The sequence below is a fragment of the Cucurbita pepo genome, chromosome 15 (assembly GCF_057944985.1).
Source record: "Cucurbita pepo subsp. pepo isolate OVF chromosome 15, ASM5794498v1, whole genome shotgun sequence".
Lineage (NCBI taxonomy): Eukaryota > Viridiplantae > Streptophyta > Magnoliopsida > Cucurbitales > Cucurbitaceae > Cucurbita > Cucurbita pepo.
The window spans coordinates 8,390,460-8,405,407 of NC_141812.1; the positions used below are offsets into that span (position 1 = coordinate 8,390,460).

The 14,948-nt window shown below is 34.6% G+C and overlaps 1 non-coding gene across 1 annotated transcript; it reads left to right on the plus strand.

Moving 5' to 3' along the window:
- The first annotated feature begins 13,555 nt into the window (after positions 1 to 13,555).
- TRNAE-CUC (transfer RNA glutamic acid (anticodon CUC)) lies at positions 13,556 to 13,628 on the plus strand. The gene has a single exon. It is a non-coding gene; the product is annotated as a tRNA-Glu (tRNA).
- Positions 13,629 to 14,948: the final 1,320 nt, after the last annotated feature.

Below are 14,948 nucleotides of genomic sequence, written 5' to 3' on the forward strand. Positions count from 1 at the left end.
CATTTCACACCATAAGCTTTGCCCATTATATAATACATAGGGCAAATGTCATTCAACTCCATGATTACAAGCCACAAAAGATACAAGCTTCAGCTTTCTTATTATGAGACGACCAGAAGCCTCCCAAACAATAGCCTCATATTTACCTTCGGAAGCACCTCCTTTTACCTCTAAAATAAGGCGATATTTGATACCTCCCATCTCCTCCTTAACCCAACAACGTAGCAAACCCTTATATTGAAAAGTTGCCTTCTTTTCCTTGTTCACCTCGACCACCACGAACTTAGCAACTTCTTGAACGTAGGGGTCCTCGATAGCACGAATCGATATCCATTCAGAACGATGATCGCCCTTCGCATCCTTTGTGACATGGAGGATGGGATCGTGTTGACCGATGTTAGCGAGCATGGTAGAAATCATAGCTGCGTTTCGTTAATATATGAACAAAAGCTTTAGTTTTCGATGAGCTTGGTTCGTGTTGTGGCTCGATATTTATAGAAGTTCATCAGCCATCTTAATGGTGGTTCGATTGATACTATTTTGAAAATGGAGCACCACCCAATTAAAAAGATTATTTTGATATAATAATTATTGGGATAAAATGGAATTTTGATTACTAGTTGAGTGGGAATGTGATTCTTGGACCATATTATATTAAAGTTTGAATGAAAAAAAGAAATGAGGAATTCTTGGTGGACCATATAAAGGCATGGAACTTTAAAGGATTAATTTAAATTATCTTGAAATGTTTGTATAGGTGTTATCGTTTTTAAAGTTCATGGTTCGATATTTCGATCTCGATGTGATGTAATATTTTAAGAAATGAACATCTTTCGTAGTCGTAGAGTTGGAAGAAAGAATAGGAAATGTGATTTCACCATATTTCAGACTAGGAACCGGACCTATCACAAAAAATACCATCGGGAGCTAATTCAAACCCTTCGAATCAAATAAGAGCAACCCCACATCCAAACTGCAATTTTGTTGCTTTTCGCAAGAACTTTTTCAACTGTATATCATATGAAATTCGAACAATTACTTCAAATACAGTATCTGAAAGTATCATTGGTGGAATTTCTACATCTACGGACTTATTAGCTAAATGGCAATTGGAGCAGATTCCTTAGTAGTGGCTAATTTCAAATAAATAACAAAAAAAAAAAACAAACAAACAAAATAATGACTAAATCGTTACCGATCGGGTGACTACCATCAATAAGACCACGAACTCGGCTCCTGAAAATAGGGTCCACGTCGAACAAATAGACTCTTGCATTCTCCCTCACCTTTAGTGTCATTACCAAAGATGAAGTGTAAGAAAAATCCAAGCGAGCCGACCATGGTAGTTTCAGCAATTTCAATGTGAGAAGTTTGAGCTCGATTATAATGCGAGTGAAAACATGACAAAAGGCAACAACAGACAAAACGACACATAAATAAAATAAACTAGTCGTAGGTAATCTTATTGATCTTGTCGAAAGTTTTCAAGGGATGAAAACAACATCAATGTCAAAGGTCTGCACTCACTACCATGAATCGAGAAAAAATAGAACAATAAACCAATATTATCCATTTTTGCCCGTTACATATTGCCGCCAGCCTCATCATTTTAAAACGCGTCTATTAGAACAAAAAAAAAATAATAATCTTTCCATTTTTTTTATAAAACAATCTAAAAATATAAATCTATTACTAATATATTTGTCTATTCAAATTTTAATAATCAAAATAAGGATCCCAAGGAACCCAACAGAAAGATCTTACAAAAAAAAAAAACCAAACAGTAAACAAAGACACTACAAAAAAAATAGACAAGAAAACCTCAAATAATGGTCAGACAGAACTGCCGTTTTCCCATGAATTTCAGCTCCCTAATCTTTGTCATCAAATCCCCTTTAACTTTTAATTAGAAAGTTGATGAAATTAAACAAGATTCTTGTAGAGGACGAAGATGTGAAAGAACATTCCCATTCCCTTGAAGGAATATATAAAGGAGAAGCTCATATGAGGCATTATTCATTATGATAAAGAAAAGGGTATCAATTCTTCACTAAGCAATTATAAAGTGGCAAATAGGCATTCAATTAGGCCTCTATGATAATACATCTGATAGAACTCGAGCCAGACTGAAATTAACGAATTACCCCGGTTGGTTGGCGCCGGCTAGCTAATAGGGCGAGCAGCGTAACAAAGTCTCCAGGACGGACGACTTGAGTGAGAACCCAGACCATAACGGTTTTAAAGATGATAAAAACTTTCAAACAGAGCGTATAAAGATAGAATTAGACCGATTTCCAAATTGGTTGAATGTTTTCGGGGAATCTAAACATCGCAAACAAGTTTTGAAATGTGTGTTAGTGAGATTTGACGACATATGGATTCTTTAGTGTGTGGTTTGTAACTTTTTGATTGGTGAAGGGGAAAGCTCACTAAAGTCAACTAATAATGGATGGATATCTGAATCTTAGGCATCTATTACATTTCATTTGTCGTGTCAACATTTCTATCAACATTTTTGTATGAGTTGGCGTTTTCATTATACTGTTAAGGACCTGATGAAATGTGGGAAGAAAAGTTAGCTTTTTGTGGTGCTCGAGTAAGAGAGGAGTACATGAATGAACTGAAACTATATTAGTGATTTTAAGGATAGGAAGATTAAGAAGTGTTTACACCAATAAAGTATACATTTTTTTTTTTTTTGAGTGACTCAATTATAGGAAGTCCAAAGTTAAGCTCTCACAACTCCGTCACTAGAAAATTGTAAGGTCACATACCACCCTCTACAGTTTCTAATGTGAAATGGTGCTAAAGCAGGACTCATGACTATGAAAAATGACGGCTCAATCAAGACTTGAGTTATCTTGGAGTAAGTCAAGTCACATACTCAACAACGTCTCGGTCTAAACTGTGGAATTTGAACAAAACCAATAACTTTGAAAACTGGATCTACATATCTACGTGCTTTAAAAAATGGTTTAAGTTGGAGCAATTTTATATTGGGCGACCTCATATTGATTTGTGAGGTAACGTGGGCATGTCATGGATTCGAAAGAAAATGTCGAGATCATCAAGTACCAAATTTGTATTTCAAATTTTGATATAAATTTTAAACTTGAGACGTTACGCTTTCTAATCTTAAAAGTTGAGAGGGACCAATCATTTGGGGGTGCTTCTTGTTGAAGTGTTTGCTTTTGAGGCTAGTGACCCATTGCTTTTGATATGCTTAATTAGGGGAATTTCTTTTATCACTCACCTCGTTCATTCATTTTTCTCATTTTGATGTAAAGATAAAAAAAATGAGTAGCTTTCGATTTTTTGAAATATAACGTTCTCTCGTGGTGCAGTCATTTTTTTTTTTTTTTGTAATATCCGAGCTTTGACAAGAATTAATTTTTCAATTTTTGTTTTAAAATTACAATTTTCAAGATTTTATTGAAGATTTTAAAAGACTAAATTTAAAGATGTGGTAGAAGAGAAAAAATGGTTAAAACATTTCCATAAATTGGAAAGTAATATAAAAAAAATTGCTTAAAAATGTAAAAAAATGTCAAAATTAACCTTAGAGGGGTATTTGAGTCATTTGGCAACTTGGAGATGTTTTCTGGACTTTCGAGTAATCCAAGTCGGTAAAGAAACGAGAAAGATCAAAAGTTAAGGATTTCTAGATTTCTAGATTCAGTTTTTCTTTAGATTCGAGATTACCCTTGAGTTTTAGGTTATGAAATTAGTTCAAAATGTTTTAGGAAGCACTTTCGCATAACTTTCGTGCAGAAATCTGGAGGAGAAACTAACGGCATGTCAGAGATCCAATCGAGCCTCAAGAACAGTTAACGAAATAGAACAAAACTAATTTTGTTGGATCTCTACCTTAAAACTCTTCAATTTTGGTAAAGGAACCATCAAACACCACTCGTTGTATCTTTTAGGGTTATACGGTAGCATTCCCTGAATATTAGTTGTTCTTTCGTATTATTTCGAGTTCGTGTAGGAAACTTCATCGCCTTGCGATAAGTTGATGGGACAACCTTCATTTGATAAAGAACAAGTCTTCCCAAAATCGCGTTGCAGATGGGTTTGTCGTTCTACTACCAGAAATTCGATCATCATCGTTACAATGCATAATTTTCATTTTAATAATAAGCATGATCTTAGGCAATTTCTTTTAAAATCTCCAAAGAACCCTAATAATTTTCATGTCATGTAACCCTAATTCCTATGATTATTCTCATCTAATCTAAATTAAGCTTTTTCAAGCATTAGATTCCAATCAAGAAAACATGCAATCTTAGGCCCAAAGAAAAAGCACTAAGAGCAACATTACATAATTTCAAGCCTCAAAATCTCTTTTATTCGCTCTCTAACGGTCCTCCGTTCAGCTAGGGAAGTTTTCTATTGTTCTATTTGGCCTGTTACGTATGTCTTCAGCCTCACAGTTTTACAACGCGTTTAAGAGGTTTCTACACCCTTCTAAGAAATGCTTCGTTCTTCTCTTCAACTGATTTGTGATCTCTCAATCCTCCCCCCTTGGGGTCCTAATGTCCTTGCTGGAACACTGCCTAGTATCTGGCTCTGATAGTATTTGTAACAAGCCCACCGTTAGCCGATAGTCTATTTTGGCCTGTTACATATCGTCGTTAATCTCACAGTTTTAGAACGCATCTACTAGGAAGAGGTTTCCACACTCTTATAAGGAATGATTCGTTCCATTCTCCAACATATGGGAGATCTCTCAGCTATGGACAACATCTTGATGTTGCACTTTAGCAACATATTTAAATTTTTTTAAAAAAAATATATGTTGTGTTAAAATATCATTACCGGCCCAATAGTGTTAAACCCGATAATTATACGAGGGGTTGTATTATAAATACTCCTCCACGTATCTACGTTTTTATTCCAAGAAATTCAAACGGTCTCAATCATATCAAAATATAGTAATATTATGCAAAGTGTCTGGTAATCTTTTTTTGATTGGTGTCGGAACGTATTATAGTATAAGATGGTGTACATGTGAGATAGTGTCTAGACATTATTCCACTATGTATGATATGTGTGGTATCATACACACACCACACATTCACCGAGTGTACAACATCTCTATGCTCCCCTTTTGAGTACAATTCATGGCCCCCAAAGCTGTCCAACGAATTTATTCTGCTTTTCAGATACTCACGCCCCAATGCATAGTGTCACGGTCATGTTTGTCCAAAGCGTATTGCTTATGGCTGCATGCCCGTTACACGCCGAAACCCCTTACCTTATACTACTTTACCGCTTTCTTTTACTGCTTTCATGTTGTATTATTTCTTTCTTGTTTTCTTTAGAAGTATGATGTTTCGGCTAAATTATGGCTACGCCTGCTAGACATGAAATGCCTCAAAATATATTGCAAGAGGATGTCATTCGTTCTCAAATTCTTCCTACCCAAAAAGTTATATACTGTTTAAGCCGTTGTTGTTGCCTTTTTTGAGATGCGATTAGTTGTCAAATTCTCTTACCCAAAAATTTATATAAGACGCCGTTGTTTTTTTCTTTTTGCTTGCATACTATATAACATCACTCTCAATCTTTCTCTCGTTTTTGCTTTCAAAACTCTTTTCCCAAAATCTCTTTCCCCATTTTCTAAAATCTTCTCTTCAAATCGGGACTCGAGGTTTGTATATACGTTACCCGACCGTAGGCAACGTAATCCGAAATTTTCTTGATTCACTCAATGCTGAGGGTGAGTACCACACAATCGCCAAATCCGCTGCCAAAAAAAGGCGATTGTGACACAAGGACAGGACGTTTGTATGCCCATTATTCCTATGGAAGAAGCAATGCTTATCTTTATTCCTCAGGTGTGACCCTGTCTCGAGCTATGCATTTCGCTCTTATATCTCCATCAACATCCTCTCTACCAGAATCACTGTAAGGGCATATCGTTCAAATTTGCTTGGCAGAAAACCCTTACGTCCAGATCGATCTTGTGAAGCAGATAGTTCCCATGTTTTTCTTTTCTTGGGTTTGATTGTTTGTCACGACCGATTTTCGAGAGTTCAAGAAATCGGACCCAATGAAAGCAAAAAAAATTAAAACAAAAGTAGTATAAAACGGTAAACTTTTACACGGTCAAAATTTCAAAATTCAAAAGTGAAAACAATGCAAACAGGTATTGTCCAAGTTATTTACAAACGAGGTATGGGTGCGGGATACAAAAAATACAGTGTCAACCCTAATAAGAATACAAACTAAATGACGCCTCGGGACAATACCCTTTTCTGATAGCGCACCTCCCCACCTTGACGTGTACTTGAAAAAGTAAGGGGAAAGGGGTGAGTATAAAAAGACTCAGTAAACAACTTACATGTGGGCTCTCGTCGCTCACTTTCATCTCCTAGTAGGTTTCCACGACTTTTCTCTAATCTTTGGAAGATTCAGACCTACCCCTACAACGCTCTAAGCTTTTGTGTAGGTCTTGAAGTTTCAATTGATTCATCGTGAGTCATCTACCTGTGTAGTCCCTAGTTTCCTTTCAAGACTAGTTTACGGCGTCAGCCTCGACCCGCCCCTACAAACAGTAGAAGTGTTCACCTTAAACCACCTATCTATGTAGTTCCTCTCTTCCAACATCGGTTTACAGAGTCACGACGTCAACCTCGATCAACATGTTCCTACACTCAATATAGGTTTTCATCTTGACGCCTACCCATGTAATTCCAAGTTCAACCCGAACTGGTTTATGGTTTTGCTTGTTTCTACACTTAATAGATGTCATTGTCTTGAACTAACTACCCATGTAGTCTCTAGTCTTTCTTCATAACCAGTTTAATGGGGTCACGTTGTCAACCCTGTCCTGACTCTACACTAAATAGCAACTCGACTAGTCTAGGGGTTCTAATAAGCCACTTTAACCGTGTCTGGGTGTTGTGAAGCTCTACTAGGTCCTTAGGGGCGTTCAGGCAGTTTAAACCCTATGTCTCATTTTTAGGGCATTCGGGGTTAGCTCCTCGGGCTAAACTAGTCTCTAGGTGCACGTAGGTCTAACTCTTTGATCGCTCAAAATCCGGGGGTGCAAGGTCTATTGGAAACGTATTGAACTGGGTCAATCATGTAAACGACACTAGCTGTAGCGCCCTAATCTTAATTGAGTTTCCACATGCATGCTTTATTGGGGGATATGCCTATCAATCACCTATAGCACAAAAAAAGTGTTCTAGTCTATAGTACATGTTTATTAGAGAGATATTTTTATCAACCACCTAATTCATAGAAATCATAAAACATAAATCATACATGCACGGAAGTCATAATTCATGCATCCAAGCAAGCTGAATGAGGAGATAACACCCATCAAACGCACCGAGTATAGATCAGATAATCTCGTCCTCCATTCTAACAGAGTAGAAAGCATAAAAGCTAGCCGACAATGTAAATTTTCATCTTAGGGGAATTTCAATAATTTTTCTTAACATAGTCCTTGTAGAGTCTTAAACATGCATATTAGAATAACCTAAGGTGAAATATGCTGCTCGAATTCCAGGATCCATACAAGTATTAATTAAGAAAAGTTCAAACAACTACTTACATGGGTGAAGCGTGTCCTCCCAAACTAGTTTTTTCGCATGTTGGAAGCTCTAAATTTTCTAAAATCTCTCTAGTAGATCCTAGTTCAAGTCAAAATAGAAACAAAAATTTGACCAACGAAGGTTGAACGGGAAAAAACCCGCCCTGTACTCACACCCACATGCCCTCACCCGTGAGTAATAATCTTCCGCGTGCGGCCTTCAAGTGCGAATATGTAAGGATTAATTATAATAATAATAATAAAGCCCAGGATAACCCGTGCCTCCAACAAACCCACGACCATACTTGTAGTCCTACACTTCAGCAAACCCTTACACCTCACAGGTAAGAAAAGGAAATACAAGATGCCGAGAGAAAAGGATGGAAGACGAACGGTTTTGTCTCGTCAGACATAAACGCCGACAAAATAGAGATCTTCAATCTAGCAAACATAAGACAAGCAAACACATAGAGGATTAACACGACCATTACTCTGGAAAGATGAGGGTGAGCTCAACGAGTTTACTATGGTTTTGTTCTAAGAGTACCGACAAGGATGGATTTAAGAAAAACGATAACGTCGGAAAATCTCACATTTTTTGCAAGTAGATAAGGTATTACAATGCCATGGAAGAGAGGACTAACAAGCCAAGAAACACCTTGATGCACACAAGTGATTACTACCAAATGATGTCGTAGCTTTGCCGGCCAAGAGGATGAACTAATTGTCAATACAACTCATAAACAATAATTGGCTCAAAAGACCGGGAAGCACCAAAGAACATTCTAGATAAGTTGTAATCGACCAACATATGATACAACCAGAGAGTATGAGAGCATGCTCGAAATAATAGACTAACCAAGATATTTGGTAGGAAAAGAAACCAAAGGGAACTCCATGAATAGTGAAAGCCGCTCGAACTCACCAAAGGGAATGCCAACATAAAACATCGATTAGTAACAAGATTAGACAAAGCAACGAAAATCCCCTCGAGGAACGAAAAATTATCAAATCATCATCAAAATATAAATGAATTAAACCAAAGGGACCTATAAATGTTAAAAGCTCCTTAGCCTCATCATAACTCATACGGTCTGAAACATTAAGAGCAAATTGACATGATGCATATCTGTCAGCTAAAGATTTATACTTTCTGGAGGTGTCTCATCCAAAAATTCTTCAAGAGAAGAGTTGCTATTTAGTGATGCAGAAGATGATGAATTTGACAGATTTTGTGTTGCAGTCGAAGCACTAGGAGATGTACGGGAGTTGACCCTTATCTTTTCATCTGGAGAAACTTCAACTGAATCTCTTTTGAACCATTATCTAATAGTTTTATCTTACCATGACTGGTTTTGACTTTCATTGTACTTTTTACTCAACTTGCATCTCTTTTGTATTTGCAAGTTGCACCTTAATTTTTTGCGTATCATCAAGCTCTTGGAATAAAGATTTGATGCATGTCATATTGTTCGAGCATCCCCTATCAACAAACCATAAGTCACCTTTTTTTGGATTAATATCAATACACATCATGAAAAGCTTTTCTTCTTCTTCTTCATTTTCTGCTGCAAAATTCATTTGCTGATCTTTATACCAACAATCAGCTTTTATGTACTACCCATACCTTCTGCAATGGTAAACATTGTATGACATTCCTTATATTACTTCGTTCATTGAATTGTCTTTGTCCATTATTTCTCCATCTATCCAGGTTATCACAACCACCATGGAAGCTACAAAATCCTCCTCTTCCACAACTTCTACCTGCTAAATGAATATTTTCTCTTTTGTTACCTTCGTTGTTGGCTGTCTTCTTCAGTTGTAGTGACTTTTCTTCATTCCTTTCTTATGATCTATTGATTCTTGACTCATGAGCTTGAAGCGAGCCCATCAGTTCATCAACAGAGAGTATTGATAGATCCTTAGCTTCTTCTATAGCAGCCACCACATGGTCAAACTTTGGAGGTAAGCTTCTCAACACATTTGCAACAATTGTTTCATCTGAAATTTTCTCTCCATAGGTACGCATCTAATTGACTATTATCATTGCTCTAGATAAAAGTCAGCAATTGATTCACCATTCGTCATGAGCAGAGTTTCAAAATCGCGTCTTAGAGATTGCAATTTCATTGTTATGACCTTTGAATCTCCCTAAAAAAATTTCCGCAGAATTGATCATGCTTGCTTTGATGTGGTTGCTACTGCAATTCATGAAAAAATAGTCTCATGAATTGCTTGTTGAACAATGAACAGAGCGTTGACATCATTATTCTTGGTTTCTCTTAGTCTCTCATTTTCTTCTATTGTGGGTTCTAATACATCAACAAACTCGTGCTCCACCAAGTCCCATAGCTATTGCGATATGAGTAAGGTCTTCATCTTGATGCTCCAACACTCATATCTCTCACCATTAAAAATTGGTAACAGCGATGCAAAGGAAGAAAAAATCAACTACAACCATTTTCGTTTTGTGAAAAAAAAAAAATATAATCACTCACTTTGGCGTTGACAAAACTCTCTATTACCAAATTTGTTGGGAAAGGAATATAGAGAGAGATAGGAAAAGACAAAATATCTTGCTTTATTATTGTTTTCTTCCTCAATTGATGAGTTACACAGTTACAATATTTATAGGCTTATACACTAACTAGTAAATTATGAAAATCCTTCTTAACTATCGATAAACAACCTCCTAAAATCTTGGTACTTTGAATACTTTGAATCATATCTCAGTTTTACTTTGAATCATATCTCAGTTTTGAATACTTTGAACTATATCTCAGTTTTCAATACTTTGGACCATCTCTCAAGAAGTTCCGAGCTAGATGGTAGGTTGTTAGACTTGCTTCGATATCACCTCACTAACACTCTAATGGTGTATCCGATAGAAACAATATCAATAAGGGACACCCTCATTTCAAAACATTCATGATCTTATTACGCTCAGCTCAACCCTACTTTTAACTAGATATTAACTTAAACATTGGAGCGTGTTCGATAAAACATCACACCAATGTGAAATTTCACACGAACACTCAACTAAAAAACTAGTGGAGTCACGTGACTAGAATCGTGCATCGACAAAGAACAAATAATATAATAATTAAAACCAAATGGGGGCAACAAGGCCTAGTGCTCTATCCCCTTCACCCAAAGAACATTTCTTGCTTCTTTAAATTTTGATAGGACATGATATAGGAATCATATTCTCTTGAATCTTTGATACACCAATTATTAATATTCCTATGTTCTTTTATTTATTTATTTTTTTTTTTTAAAAAAAATACTATTTTTCTCTCCTCCAAATATTAAATTTTAGTTTTTTTTTTTAATATCAATAAATCTTAAAAGTAGTTCATGCAATTATACCCGAGCATATTACGAGTAGATATTGTCTGTTTCAGGGTTCTCTTCTCCAACTAACATGAGATCTCACAATCCACTCCCTTAAGGGTCAGCGTTCTCACCGCTCGGTATCTGACTCTGATATCATTTGTAACAGCTTAAACCCACCACTAGTAAATATTGTCCGTTTCGATCCCTTACGTATCTTTATCAGCTTTATGCTTTGTTTACCTCTCGAGGGATCTCAAAATTTTAATAAAAAAAATAACTTTGAACCACTAAATTTATAATTTATTGAGATTAAAATAATATAATTGAGAAAACCTCAATTAAATTTGAATATAACTCTATTAAAATAATATTTTAATTTTATTAATTTTTTTATGCTCCTATAAATATCGAACCACTAATTGAAAGAAAGCCATCCCAACATTCCATCCTTGAAATATCAAAAGTTACGATGAGTTCAGGAGCGGTTGCTCATGCTGGTCAATCGAACCACATCAATAATGATATGATTGATGCAAAAAAGGGTTTTGTTTGGATCACATGGACATCAATTCACAACGTTGAGGCGGCCAACGTGCAAGACATCGTGAAGTTTGCCGTGGAAGAGTATAATAAGAAGTACAAAAAACAATGGAAATGCAAACGCATTCAACAAGGTTGGTACTCGGAGATGAAGGATGAGACTCAATATCGTTTCCTTTTGGAGCAAGACGATGTGCGTCCAGGAGATCAGCAAGTATATCAAGCTATCGTGTCGTTAAAAGTACATGGTATTAAACCGATCAAGAATCTTATACTTTTCATGCCATACTTCAAATACTAATCATCTAAGCTTCTCTTGTATTCCACAATAATACTCTTACTTCACTTGTGGTGTAATGAGTTTGAATATTAAATAAAACTTTTTAAGTAACCTTTCCTCTTTCTTCATAATGTACATTATTTGATTTCTATGCTTTTAATTAATTCAGCATCGAACACCCGTCTAAATTTCGAAAGAGAATTTTATGATGATGAATTAAAAATCATTACTTACGGTATTTTGTGAGCGGAATGTCGAATAACTCAATGCTAGAGAGCTTTGTTTTTCATCAAAATATATTCCAAAACGTTCTTTTTCATTCAGCATATATGTCGACACGGATTCATAAGAGAGTTTAACTACACGTAAGTTGTGTTGAAGAGAGTTGTTTCTGAGAATGGAGCGTCGTTTAACTCGATGTTGAGGGGACATGTCTTCTCCAACAACAACGTTCTACAACACGCCTTGATCGAAGTAACTAGCTTTCGTAAGTTTTGTCTACCGTATTTTTGCGCAATTGTCTTACGAGGAAAAAAAAAATAGAACTCTCCTTGCATATCTTCTTAATATGTCTAAATATTATAGGTGTTCGTAGGTTGGATTGGGTCAGGCTGGGTCATTTTATAAAACTAACCCAATTATTCGGGTTGAAATTTTTTTCAACATAAACCGTCCTTATTAAATCATGAACTCGTAATTTGAATGTATATTTTAAAAAATTAAGTAGAAATAATAAAAAAAAAATTATGAAATGAAATAAATATATGTATATATAATTGTATCGTAAGTAAAAATGTATTTTTAGGTTTAGGGTCATCGTGAAACTATACTAACTTTACCACCGTATTCTTATCACAGTCCATTTATGCATGCTCGTACAAGAATATAAATCACTCTACCTCTCGAGTACCGTTCTTAAAGTAACATCAGAGTTTCTGGGGGGTTTTATACTTTCTTGAGCACTTAAATATATTTTTCGAACTTCTATCTCCTAACGATCCCGAAATTAAATTCCTAAAATTTTTCAATAAATCAAACAATTTTAAAAATAAAAGAAAAGGTTAGGAAGATTTTTACCTTCTCGCTCGATGTTATAGGCAATAGATGGTATGAAACTCTTGAAACACAGGTCGTTACAATAATTTTATGAAAAATTTATTACGAATTTGGAATTTGAACAATAGAATCCCACCCGTCCATTAGCTCGATAGGGACTTTGTGTATGATTAGATCAAAACATATTGTTCACTAGAAGATCAATTATATTTACGGTACAAGATGGAACTGTAACGAAAAATTTAAGAAATTACACGGATTGTATTCGATATATTTTATATTACATTTTTAATAGTTTAAAGTTCAGGGGTATTTTTGAAACAAATACAAATTTAGGGATATTTTTGTAATTTAGCCTAAAATATAATAATTCAGGTTATACTGAATTTAAATATCTCGACTATTTGTTAATTTATAATTATAATAATTGAATAATCGGTTTAATTACTAGTAATTTTAATTTTGATTTATTTTTGTTCGATGTACTTTTTAAAATGTTTTTTTTTTTTTTTTAAAAAAAAAGATATGACTCTCGATTGAAATTTGAATAAAAAATATAAGGGTTAAAAGTAATATTTAATATATATATATATATATATATATATATATATATATATATATATATATATATATCCAATTTTAAAAAAATAAATAAATGATGGTTGGTTTTTTCCCAAAGGTAATAAAACAAAACTTGGGGTTTAAAAAATTACCCCAACAATGTAGCTCATAAATTCTGAAAAGGTTAAAAGATAAAAAAAAAAATTAAAAACAATTAATATATAAATATATAGTCCGTTGTAGTCTAGTTGGTCAGGATATTCGGCTCTCACCCGAAAGACCCGGGTTCAAGTCCCGGCAACGGAAATCGTTTCTTTTATTTATTTTCCCTTTCCATTTTGTTGCCTTGTATTTTCCTTTATTTATTTTCAAGTTTGATTTTTGTGGTTTTTTTTTTTAATTTATTTTGTTGGGTTTCGTTTAATTTTTAAGTTTTTAAATTTTCAAATATTATTTGTTTTTATTTTCAATTTGGTGCCTTTTTCTTTTACTTTTTCTAATTTTCTAATTTTCTAATTTTCTAATTTATTTTTTCTTTTCTTTTATTTATTTTCAAATTTAACTTGGTTGGTTTTCCAATTTTAATTTCATCTGAAAAATTACCTTTGTTTCATACCACATGTAACGGATCTAAAATTTATGGTTGTTTCATGGGCTCGACTTTCCTTTTTTTTACAGGATTGAATGTATAGTATTCCTCTACACACGACTCATGCATGACCAAACAGACTATTTAAATATATCTCCTAGGTCTGACTAGGAGATATCACATGCTCACACTATCAATAACCACCAAAAAAAGAAAGAAACACAAATAATATCATGGTGTACATATGCGTATATAACATGTTGTAGAGGTAATTCATGATCATATGACATGACGTTTCATATTTTCATACTCATAATGACGTAAATTCATCGTGTTCCATCCTAATATTTGATTCTAAATTATTATGCAAATTTAGCGTTACAATTTTTTAGAAAAAAACAAAACAAAAAACAAGATTCATGTGATTAAATTAGCTCAAATTCTCTTAGGAATAAATTTTTTTATTAATAGAAAGAGTTTTAATTAAATGGAAAATGAGGGGTAGCCTCGCACACCCCTGACTAGCAAAACCTGGGGTGGCGAGCCTACCTAGTGGGTCTACATTTGCATGTGTGGGCCATGTGTAAAAGAAGTAATGCACATCCAAAAGTTTGAACCAGTTGTTTTACAATGTTATTTTTAACAGCTAGTTGATCTAGTTGTTTTATAATGTTATTTTTAACAGTTAGTTGACCCGAAAAAAAAAAAAAAAAACTCTCCAAAAATTTAAGTTTTCTTGCATAGAAGTGCCCATAGGCTTGCTTTTTTTCTTATTAAATTGAATCGTCTGATATAAGACTTAGTCGATGTGAGACCAACACCTCTTTCACCTTAAACAAGGCCCAACTCCTTTCCTTTTGGAGTCTTTTGTTCGACATGACTAAGTTTAGAGCATAGCTCTGATACCATGTTAGATGAACACGACTCTCCACAATGGTATAATATTATTCACTTCGAGCATACGCTCTCATGACTTTTCTTTGGGCTTCCCCAAAAGACTTCTTACAAATAGATATAGTATTCCTTGATTATAAACT